Source organism: Myiozetetes cayanensis, unplaced genomic scaffold, assembly GCF_022539395.1.
Source record: "Myiozetetes cayanensis isolate MyiCay16 unplaced genomic scaffold, myiCay2020 scf21, whole genome shotgun sequence".
Taxonomy (NCBI): domain Eukaryota; kingdom Metazoa; phylum Chordata; class Aves; order Passeriformes; family Tyrannidae; genus Myiozetetes; species Myiozetetes cayanensis.
This window is the reverse complement of record NW_026087423.1, coordinates 3,871,649-3,890,571: the sequence shown is the minus strand read 5'-3', so window position 1 is coordinate 3,890,571 and position 18,923 is coordinate 3,871,649. Positions and strand designations below refer to the sequence as shown.

At 46.4% G+C, this 18,923-nt stretch overlaps 1 protein-coding gene across 3 annotated transcripts in view; it reads left to right on the top strand.

The window, feature by feature from the left end:
* The window catches only part of PXN (paxillin), a 45,695-nt gene that overhangs the window by 5,297 nt on the left and 21,475 nt on the right, over window positions 1-18,923 (top strand). The window contains exon 1 of one of the 3 annotated variants that reach the window (XM_050318112.1): window positions 16,962-17,542. The exons of the other annotated variants lie outside the window; for them this stretch is intronic. The gene's annotated coding sequence lies outside the window, so the exon portion shown is untranslated. Of the gene's footprint in view, window positions 1-16,961; window positions 17,543-18,923 lie in introns of those variants that run through there. 3 annotated transcript variants of the gene reach the window in all.

The following is an 18,923-nucleotide window of genomic DNA, read 5'->3' as shown; positions in this document are numbered from 1 at the left end:
GTGTTTGTAAAATTTCACCTTGCGTGTCATCCAGTTTCAGATGGCAGCCAAAAATGGTGATTTCAGCTTCCCCATCTCTTGTGTGTTCACTGTTTACTTAATGAGATCAGGCTCCAGAGTGAATTAGTTCAAATTTCTCATCTTTTGGAAAACCAGCCTTTCACCCCAAATTGAACAAATGATTTGCCAGTGGATCGATGACCCAGTGCAGAGCAGAAACAAGGAGTGGCACCATTCCTTTCCATTTTGGGCTGGAGTTAAGTGGATGGGAGAGAAAGTGGAAGTTGTGATCTCAGATTGGTTTAACCTGATTTAACTGCTGGCTACTGTGAGGTGTGTGTTCCCTGCTGCCGTCTCCCTTCCTTGTGTCCACAGTAACTGTTGGACAGTTAGCTGGGTCAGCAAGCTGATTCTTCTCAGGGTCATCATTTTTTTACGTGGACAGTGGACTGGGAAGTAGGTGAGGCCACCTCTTTTAGCTGTGGTTTATGTTTAATATAGCATAAAGTAACCATTTATCCACAGCCTCAAAAATGTGGCCTGACTTAAGGCATATTATTTCTCTGTCTGTTAAACAGGGATAATTAGTCCTTACCTGCAAAGTGTGGTTAATGTTGGTTGAGATCTTTGTGTTTCTGAAATAGCTTCCAGCTGAATATATCAGAATATAACTCTTTCAAGCTTTTCTGGTCAACATTGCTGGAAAAGCTTACAGTAGCACATTAGAGTTAGATTTTCAAGTTTTTATTCCCTTCTCAGCCCTGTTGAGTGTTCCCTCTCTGCCTTTCTTGATTGCTCATCCTTTCTTCATCCTCTGTTATGACAGGCTGTGAGTAGGGAGAAAAGATTTCCTTTCCCTTCCAAGTTCCCCACAGTAGTTCTACTCTAGTCTTTCCCTTTACCACAGAGCTTCGTGAAGTCATTCAAAGAATGTTGCGTGCTAAAGATACACCATAAAAATAGGAGGTGGGTGATGACTTCCTTGTATCACCCTTAGCTGTTTTTCCCATTCATGCTTCTTCTCTTTGCAAGTGGCCCCAAAGCAGCAGCAACCAGCTGGCTGGGGACAGCCTCCCTTGACTGGCTGGTGTCAAAATCCACACTCTCTCTTCTGTGCATGTGTGTTTTTAAATGCTGATGGAGTAAACAAAGTAGAAATGGCTACTGCAGTGCTGTGGAGCAATGTTTGGTGTTGGTGTTTCGGTTACAGGAACTGAGTCCCCGAGGTTGTGTTTGTGCTGTTTAGGAATTTGGTAAGCTCTTCTTCTGTTCACATAAATGCAGCTTTTTCTTGTAGCAGACAGTAATTACTCTGAATTTACATGGGAAATTTATCTAAGCAGTTTGAGACAACTGTAAGATGAGGAGCCAAGAGAACTTATGGCAGCCCACAGGGGGAGGCAGCCTGCATTGTTAGTGCTTGGCTCCTTTTTCCCTGTGCTGGACTGTCTCTGCACTGTGAACAAGTTCAGTTCAAGTTATTTAAATGATGATGAGATAGTCTGAAGTCTTCCAATGCAGCTTGTCATGCCTCTCCTCACAGTGTTCTTACTACATATCCACGTTGGTGCAGATGGCTCTGCTGGGTGAGGTACTGAGTGTGTCTGGCTGGCACCATGCAGTGGAGTGTAGCTTGATTTCTTGTGGTTTTTACTGTTTATTGCATGTGTTTAAATCTCTTAACGTTTTGCAAATGATGTGAAGAACATCAAAAAAAGTAAATGGCGCTCCAGGGAATAAACTTTCTGAATGACACTTTGCATGGGGAATTGTGCTTTAAATGGCTCAGCTATAAATCAAACTGTATGGGGGCTCCAGGAATAAACCAATCCCATGTTTTTGTCACAGAATTGAGCTGGCAGACAGAATTAATCCTGTGTCTGTCTAGACGCCTCGTAGGATCTTGCTTTATTTCTATTGCTGAAGAGGAAGGTGAGCAGGGAATTTCACTTTGTGCAATGGGGAAGTTTGTGGTGGCTCAGGACCTGTGGTTAGGCTGGGTTTTAATAAAAGCAGGAGGCAGTAAAAGAAGCCAGAGGTAGAAAAGGTCATGGGCAGGAGGGCTGTAAATAATTTGCCGTGGATTAGAGGTTTAGTACGCCCTTGTTCTATCCTCTTTCATGGTTCTAAACAAGTTCAAGGTTTCTCTGTGAAAAGGTTTCTTTTGGGTTGGAGCCACTAATTTCAGCTGGGTCAGGCAGAAGAGCCTAAGGCTAACTGCACGTCACTGGAGGTTACTGGTGCCCCACGAGTTGGAATAAGATGATGGCTTGGCTGGTCTCTTCTTCTCATGTTGTCTGACCATTAGTTGTATCTGCTGCTCTCCATTCCTCAGCACCAGCAGCAGCCTTGGGACTAGGTTTGGTTTTTTATTTCTTGCTGATGGCAGAGGTGGTCCCCAAGAGGAAGGTGCTCAGGAGTGGTACTTCTGCTTTGAAGCTCTTGTTCGTTATGGTTTTATGTGAGAGACTTTTTTGGGGCTGTGTAGGCCTGGTTAGGCAGCGTGATGCACAGCTGGAACTATTCCGTCTGGCTGTGAGCAGCTCCAGCAGTTAGACAGGATCCCTGCAGAGAGCTGGAGCACTGGGGGAGGGAATGAAATGCCATTTCATCCACGTCATGAAATCTCTTATCAGTGGCCAACTCAGAGTTGTGGGTGGGTGAGCAGTGCTGGCCAGAAGAAGCTGCCTTTTCTTTCCTGCTGTGAAATGCGAGGAGCTCAGCACTGTCAGTCAGGCTGGGAGCTGAGGAGTGGCTGTGTGGAGCTTGGGATGAATTTGTCAGTCAGGTTCTTATAACCCTAAGCTTGTAGTTTTCAGTCTATCCTGCTGGTGCTTAATCTGAGATTTGCTGCTTGGCTGTCCCGAGCAGTTCCCTTGGGCAGTGCCTCCCAAGCACAGCTGCTCTGGCTTGTTGCTCCTGTACTTCTTAATTGCTTAAATCTGGTGCCTCCAGCACCTTCTGCCTTGGGATCATGCTTAAGAGCCCTGGCTGTGTGACTTAGAGAGAAAATCTGCTAGATTATCATTCATTTTTGTGTAGGAGTTGGTTCAGGGCTTCATTTGTTGCGTGCTGCTTTACCAGCAAATGTGAGGGAGAAAACTACTCGAAAGAGATCACCGTGGTGCTGCTTAGGTGGGGGGGAAACTCAGAGACCTCCTGGGCTGCCTGGATCTTCTGGAGCCCTCTGAGTGCATTGCTTGGGCTTGGGGAATGCAGTCTGTGGGGTGGAACAGCCCGTGGGATGTGAGGTGCTGGGTGCCACTTCCCCAGAGCAGTTTTGCTCTGCTGTGATCCCAGCCCTGCAGAGCTGGGAGGCTGTTTGCTGGGGAGGAGGGCTGAAGGAAGGGGCTGGGGGTGGTGCAGGGAGGAAGCTTTATGTAATTCTTGGCTGGCTTTTGAATAATTGTTTTAATGAAATGGAATGCAGTGTATTCAGTGCTTGCTTGGCAGAAACAGCTTTTTCTTTTTTTTTCTTTTTTTTTTTTGGTTTTCTGTTTTGGAGGGGGGAAAGGAGTTGGGGTTGCTCTATTTTCCAACTGCTTTAAAACTCTTGGGCTTGGATTTGTGGCAGAGATAGAAGTGGAATATTGTTCTTGGTGAGGGGGCAGTTGTACTGCTGTGCATGTGTGGGAAATTGTAGATTTATTGTGTAAGTGGCAGAGCCTGGTCCCTCTGTTTCTCTGTGGGTTGTGGATGCCACTGTGGTTTGAGGTGGGTCAGAGGTTAATTTTGAAGTATTCAGCAGTACTGGGATGATAGTGATGTGAATAGGTACGTGTCCATGTGAACTACATGTCCATCTAGGTATGTGATAGGAAAATTAATCCATTTCCCTCTGTGCCCTAGTTCAGTGCAGAGCAGAGAAGAATATGATGAGTTGAGACAAAGAAGTCAACTTAATTTTCAGCAAAGCAGAAATGTAGGCACTGGGAATCTTTACTTCTCTAGACTAGTGCAAAATATTCTGTCCAGTTATCTCAGATGATTGTTGACTTTTATCGTAGGATTGGTGGTGGAACAATCAAATCATGGTGAAAACCCTTTTTTAGAAAGTAATTTGAAGAAGGATTTATTTCATGTACCTCTGAAAGGGAAGTTTATTCTCATGCTGCTTCTATTTCAGTATTGCTGGCATTTCCATTTTTGGTCAGTGCTGGAGATTGGTCTCTCTTACTCATCTTTACCTCTCAAAAATCTGCTTTCCCTTTGGTCTTTGCAGTTTATTTTTTTTTTAGTTGCCGTTTTCTGTGGGCTTGAGTTCTCTTGTGAGTAAAACAGCCTTTGGTTGATAGAATAAAATTTGTCTTTGTCAAATAACAAAACAATAACTTCTGTTCAGGGCACTGAGATGAAGAAGCTGTCATGCGTTTAATTGCTTTATTAATACTGCTCTTGGTAAAAAGAAATCCTCACTATTTCTCTTACTGCTGCTGAAACAAGACAGCCAAACACTTGTGCCTAATACTTCTGTCAGGATACCAGATGACAGGTAGAGCCATAGGTCATCTACCTTCTCATGTAGGAAGAGATAAGAAAACCTTAAACATTCTCCAGCTCTTCTCCATCCACTGGCTCCAATACACTGCAGTTCTAAAAATGTTAGTTTTCTGTCTGGCTTTAACAATTTCCTTTCTTTCAGCGGGCCTCTGTCGTGACATTGTGAAACTCTTGAGCCACATTCTTCTGCCAATGCTGAAAAAATCCCCTAAGAGCTCTGCAGCTGTAGAGCCATCAGCAGTTTCCATCAAATTACCACCCACATCTCCCAGAGTAGACTGGGGGACCAGTTCTGAAACATTGTCCTCCTTTCATTCCCAGGAACTCCTTTAAAGTGAAAAGTAGCTGCTTTAACCAGATTTGTAACCATGTGCTCCTTGGCCCTCTGTACCCTGTCTTTCAGAGCTGTTGCTGGTCCACTGTCTGTAATTACTTGGGTTACCTTTTAGTACAGTGCTCATCAGATTGAAACCTTGATTTTAAAACTTTCTACCTATTATAGTTATAAGTAGTACCAAGATCCACACAACTGAAAAATGTTAACTATTTTGTTGTCATTTCCCCCTGCCCTGCTCCGTGAGTTTACACTGTGCTTTTGGCAGTGCTTTGTGTAAAGTCAATTGTTGACGATGACTTACACTTTCTGGCTTATAAAGAGTTTAGTGTCGCTTCCAAGTCTGCTCCCACCCTGCTGCAGAGAACCCTTGCAGAAATGAAAACTTCTTAAAAGAAAAATCCACCATTTTGTGAGTACTTCCTTAGTAATTAGATTTTTAACAAGCCAGTTAAACCACATATGACATTTGACACAAGTTCCTTTTTTTAAAAAAAAAAAAAAAGGAAAACAAACCATTTCAGATTGGTTGACAGGTCAAGCCAGCAAGTCTTTATTTATATATCAATATATTAACCTTTTATTTGGCATCCCCACTATCTGGGAGAGATTTGCTGGAATTTCATATCTCTTTATTGATTCCGGCTTTTAAAACTTCATATGTCTTGGTTTTTTAAGGGTAGGTTTGCATTTGTTGAAAGCTTTTATATTTATGCTGTTGGGAGTTACGCTTGTTACATACTGAATGGGAAGAAGAAAAATGTTCTCTTCAAGGACTACAGTCTCTCAAGTCTGCATTCCCATATCCCATTTAAGAGCCTTCAGGATAGGAATGCCTCAATGAGACTATTCTAAATATGGATGTGATTGCAGTGTCTCTTCAGTGTCCCCATCCTTTGTTACTGGAATCCTCCTGTTGCTTGTAGCCAGGGCACTCTTCATCTCATGGGCAGAATCTGTGCTTCTAATGCTTTTAATGAATTCAGAATTTACACTAATATTTCAGTCCTTCATTTCATCATCTTTTATGTGTGTCTCAAATTTTGTAACTGGCGCTTTGCCTGGACGGGTCTATATTCAGCTCTGTTTATGCTGCATGGATAGGATTTCCACAGCTTAAAAGATGCTATTTTTTTTCCTCAAGTTTCATGCCTATTCTTGCATAACCATGTAAATCCTCCTCTTCCCTTTACTGGTTAGAGGGTCCACATGCTTTCCTGTTACTGTTACTTTTTAAAAGGCTCATAATTAACTTAGAATGTGCAAGCTCTGACAATATTTTGTCTCCGGCTGCGTCCAGACCCATTTTTACTTATGCGGATGGAGAGGAACACAGCAGTCTTTGGCAATCTTATTCCTGACTGTGGTTACCTGTGTGGCAATATGAGATGTTGGGGTGTCTGGGGCAGTGGTCCTGCTGGCAGTTGAGTCAATATAAGGGCTTGCTGCTGCTGAAAGGGGAGAGATGGCTTTACTTTCACTCATCCTTACCTTGTTCTACTCTCTGACTGTTTGGACATAGCCCTTCTTGCTGACTGCTGTGCTCCTCTCTTTTCTGACCCAAAAGGAGACAGTCAGCTTTTTTTGGCTGGGTGTATATTCTGTTGAACTGGTTCACAGAAGGGTCGTGTGAGAGCCACAGCCTACACAAGTAAATGGCAGCAGCACATGTCTGGAAGAGGGAGTAAAACCTCTCCATTTTTGGCAGTGGTGAACTGTTAATTCGCCTTTCTGCATCTTGTGAAACTCTATCCTTCACTCCGGGGTGCTCGCTGTCCAGTGGCACTCCTGTGCTCTGTTGCAATGTAAATCCTGACGTAACGTGTTTTCCTTCCCTAGATGAGTTAGAATCAGCAGTTACCAAATTCTGATCTCCACGTGGTAAGTGCTCCACAGCTGTTGTAAGGGGTCAAACCTACGCACTTGTCACTTCCACCTGAGGGCTCTGGAGCGCGAGCACATGAGGATTGCTGATGCCCAGAGATTTGGAGGCCACTGCTGAGTGTCCACACTGTTCTGATTTGCCACAGCAGATTTCTGCTGCCTAGGAACTGCTCAGAAGAGTGATCCAGTCCTGGATTAGAATGTGTTGTAACCTCGGTGCTGCTTATGGCAACTTCCAGTTCAAGTCAGACCCAGCTGCCTAAAGTTATGCAAATCTCAACCAAATACCAACCCAGGGTTTAAAAAAACCCCCCACACCTCTTTTCAGTGGACATGTAGAGTTGTCTTGGTGGTAGCAGGGTGCTGCACACCTCTGCACTCAAACCTTGAGCTTCTCTTTCCTCCTTTTACCAGACCCATGGTTTAAAATCCACGGTGTCTTGTTTCCTGCTGTTTCTATCCCCATCCTTGGACTTTCTGTTTAAGGGAGGTCTCCTTTGTGCTGGATTTGTCAGATGTTTGTAAAACGGCAGCGCTGTGTTTTGACCTAGTGCTGCTGGAGTAGCTGCACACTGGTGTAGCAGGAAGGGTCTGGTTCCTCAGATAGCTGGCTTGGCTGAGCCCCTCTTCCTGTAGGAATACAAGGGAGTTGGTATTTTGTCCAGAGGCCTTGGCCCTGGGAAATTTTCCCTGACGGGACAGTTCAGTGGCTGCTTGTTTGGTTTTCATGAATATTTTTTTTTGTTTTGGCAGAGGAGAGCAGATCTTGTTGGACTTTTTTTGAATGTTCATCCCACTTTCTAGAAACTTTCAGAGCCAGCAGCAAATAAAAATTCTTATGACATGCACAAGGAGGGTAAACTTCCTATTTTGCGTGCCTAAGGGTAAATAAGGGACTAAACAGAAATAGTGTATTGGCTACTGATGTTTTTGGTTGTATTTAAGTTTTTCTTCCCATCTAGGATGTTGGCTGGAGTCCAGCCCAGGTCAGTACTGAGGTGGTATTAACTGCTTGGTGGCTCGTGTAAAACGTTTACACTCGCTCCAGTCTCATCCAGGATGTCATTTCGCTCCTGTTCAGCTGGGGCTGTGTTTGAACAGAGCGGATGTTCCTCACTTTTGTGTGAGCCAACTCACCTCCCTCCCAGAGACAGCTGGGGCACTACTGGCCATTGCTAATGCCTTTGTCTGGGTCTTCCTAGAAACGCCTGAGGATGTGTTTGCTGTCAGGCAGAGATCAGAAACAGATCTTGCACAAGAAGAGCCACTGTAGGAGAGGACTGTCAGAGGCTGTACTTACCCTCCTTGGAGCCCAAAGCTGTTCTCAATTTCACAGTTGACACACAAGGAGTGAAATGGAGACTCTCTAATTTGTGCAGATAGTTGTTCTTTGTAATCTTTCACAAGACTAACTATAACTGTCAGAACACCAGTCAATTCACTTCCAGAAGGAGAGGATTTTGACAGAAGACTTGGGTGGCAGGTGGAGCTCATAGCAGGCTGCAGATTCAGGCTGAGAAATTCCAACTTAAATATTTTTAGTGCAGGCCTGAGAGTCAGACTTGCTTTCTGTTCTGATGTAACGTGGGCTTGCCATGTTATGTTGGGCTCTTCAGGGCTGCATATCAGTTCTCCATTTCTGGAAGGTACAGGTTCTTCTGTGCTGACAAGGAAGTGTGAACATTAGGGTGAGGAGTCTGATTTGTGATCCTTGGCTGAATTCAGGTGTAGTGGCTGCAGACTCTACTGCCTACAGTTGCTGCAGACTTTATTGTCACAGCCCGTTATAGCAATATAAAATTGAATACATGGAGATTTAGGTTTAGGGTGTGAGACTGTCGACAGCTGTGACTGAAAACTGTAACTGAAAATGGATTCCACTGCGATTAGCTCTGGAACTTGTGGGTGGGACAATCATCTGAGGACAGTGGTACTCAAATCACAGAGGTCTGAATCACTGGAGGTCAAAAGTTGGAGCGCTGAGTTAAGGCTGGTTACGTCTCTGTGAAGCATCACAAACTTCTTGTGCAATCTCCAACTTCTCTGTCCAGTGAAGCAGAGCCTGGCTTTGTGCTCTTCAGCATTGTGCAAGTGTTGAGATCAGCTGGAACTGTGACTTGCAAACCCTTGACAAATTTTTCCTCATCCTGCTGAAGATTGTTCATAGAGCGGTGGAGGAATTCTTTGACTACGCTTATCCATCTTTGGAAATTGTTTCCTGTTGTTCAGGACTCTGTGAATCTGCACAGAAAGGAGCCACACAAGGGATTATTTGCTGCTTTAGCTTCACACGACCGTGGGTCGACTGTGAATTGCCATACAGAGGCATTCAAGGCTTGTGTAGCTGGATCTGGAATTCTCAGAAGTCTCTGGGTGCTGTGAAACTGAAAACGTTGATTTGTTTAGTAAACTGGAACATGAATTCAGTTTTAGGCAGCAGGTCTTAACATAGGGCGTTTTCTCTTGGCATGAGCTGTTTGCTGCTCAGGACTGTAAACAGAGGGGAGTAAATGTAAGATGTCTCTTTTCACTTTAAGTGTGGAGAAGGCCATGCTATAAAAAAGAGGATGCTGTATAGGGCAGGAAATAGCCCTTCCCTCCCCCCTGCCCCAGCACTTCTGGAAATGAGAAATAAGCGGGAGGACACACCTGTGGAGGTGGAACAGGCTCTGAAACTGGAGATGTCACAGTGCTGCTGCTAAGTTCGAGTACTCCTCTTGGAGGCAGTATGGGAAGAACACAACAGCCAACTTCAGCTGGGCTTGCATGGCCTTGCTTTGCTCTGTGCTGTCCTTGGATCTTTGTGCCAGGAAGAGTTTGTTCTTCCTGGTGTTCCTGCTACAGAATGGAATTGCCGTGGCAGTGGAGTGCACAGCTGAGGTTAATCTGAAGACCTTCAAAAGGCTGTGCTTGGTTTTAGCAGCTTTTTATCTGAAAACCAAACAAACCATATTCAAACCATATTTCTTTCTCAGAAGCATCAAGTGCATCCCCTCTGAAAGGAGATGGTACTTAAATCACAAATCACTTTCAGTGTGAGGATGCTCAGCAAACTTGTAACATGCTGAGGAATATTTCTGACCATGAAAGAAGTTATGTGCTTTGTGAGACTTCCATTATCTCAACCATCTAATGAACTGTTTTGAAACAGTGGAAAGGGGATGAAAGTTTTTCTAAGGAAGTTGGAGAAATGCAGAATGACTACTGTGTTTTTGTTTTGTAGGTGGTGGTTCACTTCTCTCAGCCAGTTTGAGATGGGGTCTAATTTAGTGTTCAAGAGCTAAGTGGAAAAATTCTGGTCCTACAGGAAAATCTTTTGTGGTTCCTTCACACAGATTGGGTTGTAGACCAGAGAGCCCTGATTTATTTCATCCAGGAAGCTGTGCTGACTCAATCTTTGAGGCACTTGCAGTGCCTCTCAGCCTGTGCTGTCTTACCTTTCTGCCAACTCAGTGATCTGAACGGAGCCAGCAGCTGAAGGGTTTCCCAGCCTGTTGCATCAAAGATGACAAGAGGTGGATCCGAGGTTCTCACTCAAGGAGTGGGGCTGAGATTCCCAGGGACTGTGGTGGTGCCAAGCTGCAGACTGGCCAGCTGGTTTCCTACGGCATCGCTGTGCCCTTGAGAGCCTGCTGGGTTACACAGGGACCTGCTGCCCCCACGTGATGCTGCCAGCATTCCAGCACCCTCACCATGTGGGCAAAAACTCCACTGCTGAGGTTACAGGGCTGCTCTGAGTTTCACTGAAATGCTTGTGTTAATTTGAAAGGAAATGGTGTGGCCAGTTCCAGGAAGGATCTTGCGGTGGGTGACCTTTATGGTTTTCTAGCACATACACAAATAGCCCTCTTGCCCCTCAGAGGGATCTGGAGGAAGGTCTGAGCTCATGTGATGGCTTCTGTTGGGTTTTTGTAGTGTTCAGAGTTGGCTCCTCTTCAGAGTTTTATAGTCAGGAATCTCTGTCAAAAGCTCAGTGGCACAGATGAGAGAACACCAGTGGGTACATAACATGTGCTGCCCTACTGACCGGGCCCTATCACAGTTCTGGGGCTGGAAAGCCAAAATAAGATGTCAGAATAAGCTCAGGTGGAAGTGGCAGGTAGTGGTGAGGGATGTCTCCAGAATCATAAGAGCACTTCAGTCTGTGATATCTGCTGATTGCATCTTTTCAGGCTGCAGTTTTTCTGGTCTGCATCCGAGATGCAGATGAATTATGGGAATCAGACAGGAGGATAGGTGATTTCTTTCAACTAATGGCAGGATGGGCTGGATTTACAGTTTGTCCTGGCCTGAGTTTTGAAGGTGAAAGTAGAGCTTTTCCCATTTAAAGCAGAAACTTTATTCACTTACTTGGGCTCAATTCTGGCATTGGTCTTTTTAATACATTTTCTAAAAGCTGCTTAAGTCATGGAGTGGTTGGAGCTGTGCTTCCAAGAAACCTAATGAGTTTATCTAAAAAAACCAAACCAACAGCCCAGCAAACTTTTATTGGATTAGTAAGTTGAATTAGTTTAGAAAGCATCTGGTGATCAGCAGGGCAAGTTCAGGAACATCCTGGGGTCGCCTGCTGGGTGGGGGAGGGACCCCACGGCCCTTCCCTTACACTGGCAGTGGGTGGTGGTGGCAGTGGTGGTGGCAGCTCTGCTGGAACTACAGCCAGAGCACTCCACGGGGTTGCATTTCATCCCCAAATGTGCAGTGAGTAGTTACTGATGAACACTTACTGAAATTGCTTTACACAGGCTGCATTTGCACGCTCTGTTACAACCCCGTGGTTGGGGTGGCAGTAGTGCATGTTAGTTGTGACCAGTTAGTTGGCCACAAGCTCTGGGATAAAGTCCCCAGCTTGGGTCTCCGTGGTTGGGACAGGAAGCCACAGCCCTTGGTGCAGCTGCTCGTGCAGACCACATCTCACACTGCAGTGTCTTGTCTTTGTTTAGGCCTTTGCTGATAGTGGTCAGAGCTGGTGCATGGGCTGCTGTACCAGGCCAAGCTGGCTGGTCTGGCACAGACAGGATTCACAGGGGCTGCCCACATCTGATTTTGAAAGCAGTTCTGTCTGTCACAGGATGAGTTGTGCTTTAGTTTGTCCCTGCAGCCTGGTGTAGTCAGGTATAACTGCTATGAGGTGGCTGCCTTTGCTGTTAAGCTTTTCTGAAGCACCCACCCACCTTGGTAAATCAGTGCCACAAATGCAAACTTTTTCTTATTCTAAGGAGGTGCAGGTTTGGTTTCAAAGTACAGAGAAGCTTCAAGAATTTCATGGATATTGTCTTAATCAGAATTCACCATACCACATATTAGTCTGGACATTCTCTTTATTAAGCAGTGACACATTTCTCATGATAATGAGAAAGCACAAGGCTTCAAATAAGCATCAGTACATTAAAGAAATAGCTGGGTAATTTTTTTTTTGACCATGCAATCTGAACTTCCTCTAGGCAGGTCTAGGCAACATGAAGTAAAAATCCCAGTGGCTGCTCTGTACTGATACTGCAGCAGTTGTTAGGTCTGGAAAATGACTTATCTTTTGTGCCTTGAACTTTCCTATATCTTAAATAACAATCTGTCCCTGCTTCACAAGAAAGCTGAGAGCTGTTACGTGTCCTGTATTCTAATTACCTTCTTGACATACTGGTTAAATTTTGGAAAATTTTTAAATGTCATCTCCTCAAAATGTTTTGGAAAATAAGCCAACCTATTTTACATGCTTTCTATACATGTGAACTGGAGAACTTGAGGGTTTTAAGAGCATCTACTTGCACTTTGAATTTTTCAGGTCGCTTTTTGAATGTAGTCTTTGTATTTTACTGCTTTTGTAGTCTCTGATCTTTTTGCATTTAAAAGCATTGATTAGAATATAAAGCCTTAAGAACTTGTTAATAAATGTCTTTTACCTGGAAATCAATGCCTGCTTTCACCTGAGAAAAGTCAAAACTGCCATTAAAATGGGAATTCCTGCCATCAGTGTTGGTCTTGGGGGCTCCCTACACCTTCTGGAGTCCAGTTCCAGGGCAGTGAAGTCCTGCAGCAAGGCTCCAACAAGTCTGCTTGATGCAGCTCTTTCAGGGCACTGGAAACGTTTCTTTTGAAAGGCTGTTTAATAGGATAAATATACCCAGGCTCCCCATTCCTCTGCAGTTACTCACAATGTAAAACTGTCGAGCCAGGGATTGGGTTACCACCTCGAGCTGTCTCCCCATCTGTGAGCTGGAGCTGCATTTACTCCTGAAGGTGGAGGAGAGAACTTCTTTGAACCTGATGAGGTTATTTAAAGTTTGGATTCAGGGATTTTGCAAAGAGGCTGCTCAGATGAGGCTGCAAGCTCAGAGTTCAGTTCTAGATGTGCAATTCCCCATGTTTGTTTAGGGAATAGCAAAAATCAAGGATTTGAATTCAGCATCTTACAGGTGTTAAGAGAAAAGGGCTGGAAAATGGTTTGTGATTCTGCAGATGAGTTGTCTGCAACTTGTCTTACTCTGAGACATGTTATCATGTAAAGTCCATGTCCTCATTTAGAGCTGCCCTTATGGCTGTCTTGCTTCTTATTTCCATTTGCCAACCGTCTGGGAATCTTCTGCTGCCTAAACCAGGAAAACCTGTAGCAGTTCTGCTTATTTGGGTAAGTAGAGGTGGGGGAAAGAGCAGGGCAGGGGCAGAGACCTGTTCAGTGCAGCTGCAGTTTGTGCTCAGACATCTCATCCCTATTTCCCACTGTGCTGTGTCTGGGCTGTCAGGGACATGTGGCACCAGAGATCTGGGGGAGATGGGACTCTGTGCCTGAATATATTTGCTCTGTGTGGTGGCTGGATGAAAAACCCTGTCTCCACTGTCACTTCCCAGATGTCCCATGCAAGAAGCAGAGCTACAGGGAACATGCAGTTTGATGGATGCACAGATGTGGCTTTCAGCTGTTGAAAAAGAAAGGCTGATATCTGAGGCATTTGAAGTGTCTCGCTTCAGTTATGCTTCCATTTCCTTCCCAGCTGCAGACGAGATGTAGAAGAAAATTGACCGCCATCCTTTTGATCTACTTACCATATTGATAATGCTGTGATTTGCTGTGTCAGCGTGGCTTAATAATCCTCAGTTCTTGAGAGAGATGAACTGCACGTGGAAATCTGAAGTTGCTTTCTCCTGGCAATAATCTTGTAGTCTTTGAGCTCCCTGAGGATGCTGTGTCCCTCTAGCCCTCACACAGGCTGCAGTTACCCTGGACACACTTCTCCTGGACACACTTTGCTTCTCCTTGACAGAGGAAAGCAAATTTAGATTTCTCTAAATTGCATCACTTAAAAAAAATAAATTAAAACCCCTAAGCTGCTTATGAATAGTGGAAAACTATTTATTGCTTGAGGAAAAATTAGCATTGAAAAGCTGCTTGATGTCAGTTGGCAAATGTGAATTTGTTGATGCCTTGTCATACAGGTTTTTACAAAACTAATGCATAATGTTCTGCTTCACTGTGTCACCTTAATCCAAGAGCGTTTTTGAGATGCACAGGAAGGGGAGAATGAACAAAGTATGTTTCCATATGCATGGGAAGATACATCTAAATATATATATAATTTTTTGTTTAGTAACTTCATTCTTTTAAGGGGGCTAAGATTTCTGGAAAAGGGTGTTGATGCATGGTACAGAGGGGCCCTGGTGTTACCCATTCCTGTTCTGTACCTTAGAGCAGTGCTGAGATCCCCAGGCTGGCGTTACTGCTCTTTGTCAGGCAGACCTGGATGTGGGAAGCTGAGGAATGTGCCCCTGGCTGCACACAAGCTGTTCCTGCTGGAGGATACTGCCTTTGCAGGACAGCGAGTGCTGACACGCAGCGATGGCAGAAGGAGCCTGCCTTGGAGCCCCTGGAATGCGTGAGCTGTTCCTCGGCCCACAGAGGTGTGGGCTGGGGAGATAGTGCAGGAATGTGCAGTCTGTAACTGGAACTGGTAAATGGGTCCTGCTCTTCCACCTTGCCAGTTTTCTTGGTAAAAGGGCTTATTCTGAGGGTTCAATGCATCGGACATCAGCTTGAGAGTTCTTGTCCTGAGCTGTTGAAATGGCAGCAGAGCTTTGGCAGATGCTGGGAACTCCCCTGAAGCAACACAGTTGGTGTTAAGGGTCACTCATACCTACCTAACGTAGGGGCAGAGCTGTGTGGGGGATTCAGGGAGCTCATAGTTAATAATGATTCTGGGGAAAAGGGAAGGAAGGTAGAGAGAAGCAAAATAATGTCCCTGGACCTCCATGTGCCTTATGCTTTATAGCAACAAAGGTATCAGAAATGGTATCATTCTTTAACTGTCCCTCCTCCACAGGAAAATTCACGTTGAAAAACCACTTGAATGCAAACACCAGTGTCCTCCCATACTGGGGAGGATGTGGTTTGAGTAGCCCTCAGGCCTGAATGTGATTTCAATTGAGCATGTAATTTTTGGGTTGCCCAGTGGAGGGAGGAGGACTCTGTCCTCTCTCATGTTTGCATGCAGCTTTATCAGGTGCTTGGTCAAGTTACCTGAGCCCGTGGAGGACCAGCTGTGCACACTCTGAGATGCTCTTGTGCTGAGTTAGGGTTTTATCAGCTCTGTGACTGCTCCAGCATAGCCATGACAAGCAGGAGCAGCTGAGTTGGTGGTATTTTAGCAGGTTTTCCTTCTCACACCCCACTGAGCAGCACGCTGCCTAATGGAGTGGAAAATACAGGTTTCTGTATGCACAGCCCGTGCCTGTGGGTAGGCTGAGCTCTACCAGGTCTTTGGAAACTGGACTGTCATTCTGCTCCATGAGTTGACATTTTGTCTGTGGGTTGTGTTAGTAGCTTGCTGTAGGGGTGAGAGTGGAAGGAGGGGTGATCCCGTGGAGGAGCAATGGCTTGAAAATCTAGTATAACCCTGTCTGGCTTACTTTAGCTCTGCAAAATCATTAATCCATCCTCTGGAGATAAATAAATCTATGGTATTTATCTTTGGGAGATCCTGCCTGCTAGAGCTGTGCCTGTAGCGTTGTAGAGAGTATTTAGGGCAGTGGTTAGAGGGGGTGAGGTCAGTGTGTGGTTGCTTGCAGAGCGCTGGGCGGTAGCCCCGGGACTCTGCAGCGTGTGCCGGTGTGAGATGCAGCTCCGTGGGGAGGTGCAGCACACGTGGCACCGGCAGAAAGTTTGTGTCTGTGACGGGGACACGTTCCCGGCTCTGCGGGGCTGAGCGAGTGAGGTGAAGGGAGTGCCAGAGTGGGCACTGCTGTGGGGTTTCCTTGCTCTGTCCGTGTGAGGATGTGGTGGTGCCCTCTCATGGATGGTGCCTGTGGGACCTGGCCTTAGGATGGTCCAGTCAGCTGCTTCCTACGGGTTGGGGGAGACTAAGTGGATGATTAACACCTCCTGCAGTGCTGTCCCTGAGGAGTCACCTTGGGCAGGAACACTTCATTATCCAGCATATCGATCGAGCCTTTAATATTTCTATTTAAGCATTTAATATTCCATTTAAGGAGCAGCCACTGTAGTGAACTCAGTGCTGTGACACGAGGTGCAGCACCGCACAAGGCACAGCATCCCTGTCACAGTTCATCAGGCTACAGCTGCTGGTCCATTTGTGAGAGTGACACACCTTTTTTTCTTAATAAATCTCCCTTCTTTCCCACCATCTCTTATCTTACATTTGTTTTCTGGTAGTGTTAAAAACTGCCCAAATCCTAAATGAATGCACAGTGCTTTTGGACCTCTTGGGATGAGGTGCCGCATGGAAAGCAAAGCGTCAATCCCTTTGGTTGATTTCCTTTTCGTTGGGTTTTGAGTAATTGCCTCAGATCGCGCTCTGGACTGCAGAACTCCTTGGGATGACCTCCGAGGGAGCGATTTGCAGCCCGTGCCTTCCCTCGGGCAGGATGATGCCCGTGGGGCGGGATGGGCTCGGTGCCACCGCCGCTCTCCCCTGCACTCCCCGGGGACGTTCTGCGGCCCGTGTTGGACCCTTTAAACGGGTGCAGCTTCCCATTCCAGCAGAGCTTTGGGAACCTGCGGTTGCTGATGGGATTGGATCCGGAAACAGTAACGGGGAGGGACGCAAGTGGGGAAGACTTTTCCTGTGTCGTGGCTGCGAGCTCGGAGGGAGCGGCTGGGGCGCAGGGAAGGGGGGACACAGAACTTGGGGGCGAGCAAGCACAAGGAGAGGTCCTTTTCCACCGGGAAAACGGTGTGTGAGCGCCTGTCCTGCCCCGCTGGCTTGGGGTGGTGCCTTCGTGCAGCTGCTTCGGTATCAGTTGTAAAGTTGAAGTTTAGTTTGAGTAACCGAGTGATTCCTCTCCTTTTCTCCTCCCTCCACTTCCCGTTCCTCGGCTCTGCCTTGTTTGCTCAAGTCAGGAAGGGGGAGGTATGGGGGAAGTTAATCATTAATCTTAACTCCTTCGCAGCCATGGGGCTGAGTGCTCCTGGTATTCCCAGACCGATCTTCCGCAGACTTGTGAAAGTCAAGGGGTTCGTGTATTCGGGCTCTCTCTGCCCGTAGCAAAGGGCAGGGGTTTCTGTCCGGTGGATCGTCCAGCACAGCGCTGAGCCGAGCAGGGCAGTTTTGAGGCGAGATAGTTAGAGCTGCCTGTCCTGCAGTAAGGGCTGGAGGGTGGAAAAATGGTTTGGGTCCCCTCTGCAGGGCCGCAGGAGCCCAACACCCTCACGGGATTTTCACTTCCTGGTGGAGTTTGATTTGCCTTTGTCATTGGAGGGGAGAAGCAAAAACCACTCCTTCTCGGCCAGCACTTCTCTGGGAGGTTGTGTGCATGAAACCTCCAGTCACAGGACCTGCCTGACTGTAGGAATTGCAGCTCATCGGCAGTTCCCTGGAGGTATGTGCCTTTCACTCTGGAATCCACCAGCTGTTCTTTTGCTTAAAAAGAAGATTCAGTTCATTTTTCCCCAGCTGCAGAATGCTTATATCCCGTCAGAGAATCTGCCTCTGGGGTATTTTGGCCCCTCTAGGAAGATGCCTGTGACTTAAATGGTTTGGAATATATTTTTAACTCAGTGAAAGGCGTATGGAACTAATTTAACACAGTATTTAATTTGCTAATGGCTGTATTCTGTTCTCTGAGTGCAGGACTGCTTATTTATTTTTTTTTTCTTTTGTGAAGCTGTGGGTTTCGGAAGAACAAATATAAATGCAGCACCTTCCTCATCTTCTAATGCTGTAATACTGTCCTCTTCTAATGTATTTCTTGAGGGCTTGCTGAGTGCATTGGCTGCTGTGGTCTGCTGTGCTGGGAGGTGGCTCCGGGCTGGCAGGTGCTGCCCTGGGAGCCGTGGGCAGCCATTAGGGCGAGCAGTTGCTCGGTTGCTATTCTGGTGCCACCAGATAACTCCAGGTCCTTGTGACCCCGGTGGGGGACACTGCGGGACGGCCACGCTCAGGGTGAGCCCTCACACCCCAAACTGAGTGTGAGTACCTGCTGTGTGCGGGAGAAAGATCCTGCTGAGACTGAAGGCGGCTGCGTCTGTGCAGGGGGGCCCAGGGGGTTTCAGGGAGCCTCCCCTGCTAATTCTGCTGAAGTTGTGTTATTTTCTGGCTGAAGTCCACATCTCCAAAGGGACCTGCCAGGTATGTCCTGATGCTCCCACAGTCGAGAACTGACTCCTCTCTAACAGCCTTGCCGAGGTGTGTCCCAGTGCCGCTGCCCCAGCGGAAAGCTGGGAATGCAGCCAGGGAGGCTTTCTTTGGAAAGTGAGCATGGCACAGACCTGCAGGTGCTCGCTGGAGATCCCCCTCCCGGGACTGCAGTGGGCTCTGCAGGGTGGGCTCACAGGTCAGAAGGTCCAACAGGTTGGGATTTGCCTGTGAGTCAGTGCAGAAGAGGGCAGGGTTGGGAATGGGCAGAGGATAGTTTACAGGGAGAAATCTGGAAAGGTGGGAATGCCTTTTTTATGCCTTGTCTCTGAGGGAGAGCGTTTTTCAGCTTTAACATTTCTGAGAGATGCTAACTGTGTGACGTGGGTCCTCTCCCTGGCATGAGTGACAGTGTTTTAGCTGGTGGAAGTTTTCCTTCTCTTCAGGAATTTGTGAGCAGTCTCCACCCAGCTAGTTGAGAATTGTTTCCAGGAGAAAAATGGCGTTTACCTGGCAGGCTCTGGAAACTAGTTAACTGTTTGTGTGATGTACTGAGAGGGCCTTCTATTAAAAAAACGGAAGCACGTACTTCTGCTGCACCAGTGGACTGATCTGAACGTTTCATG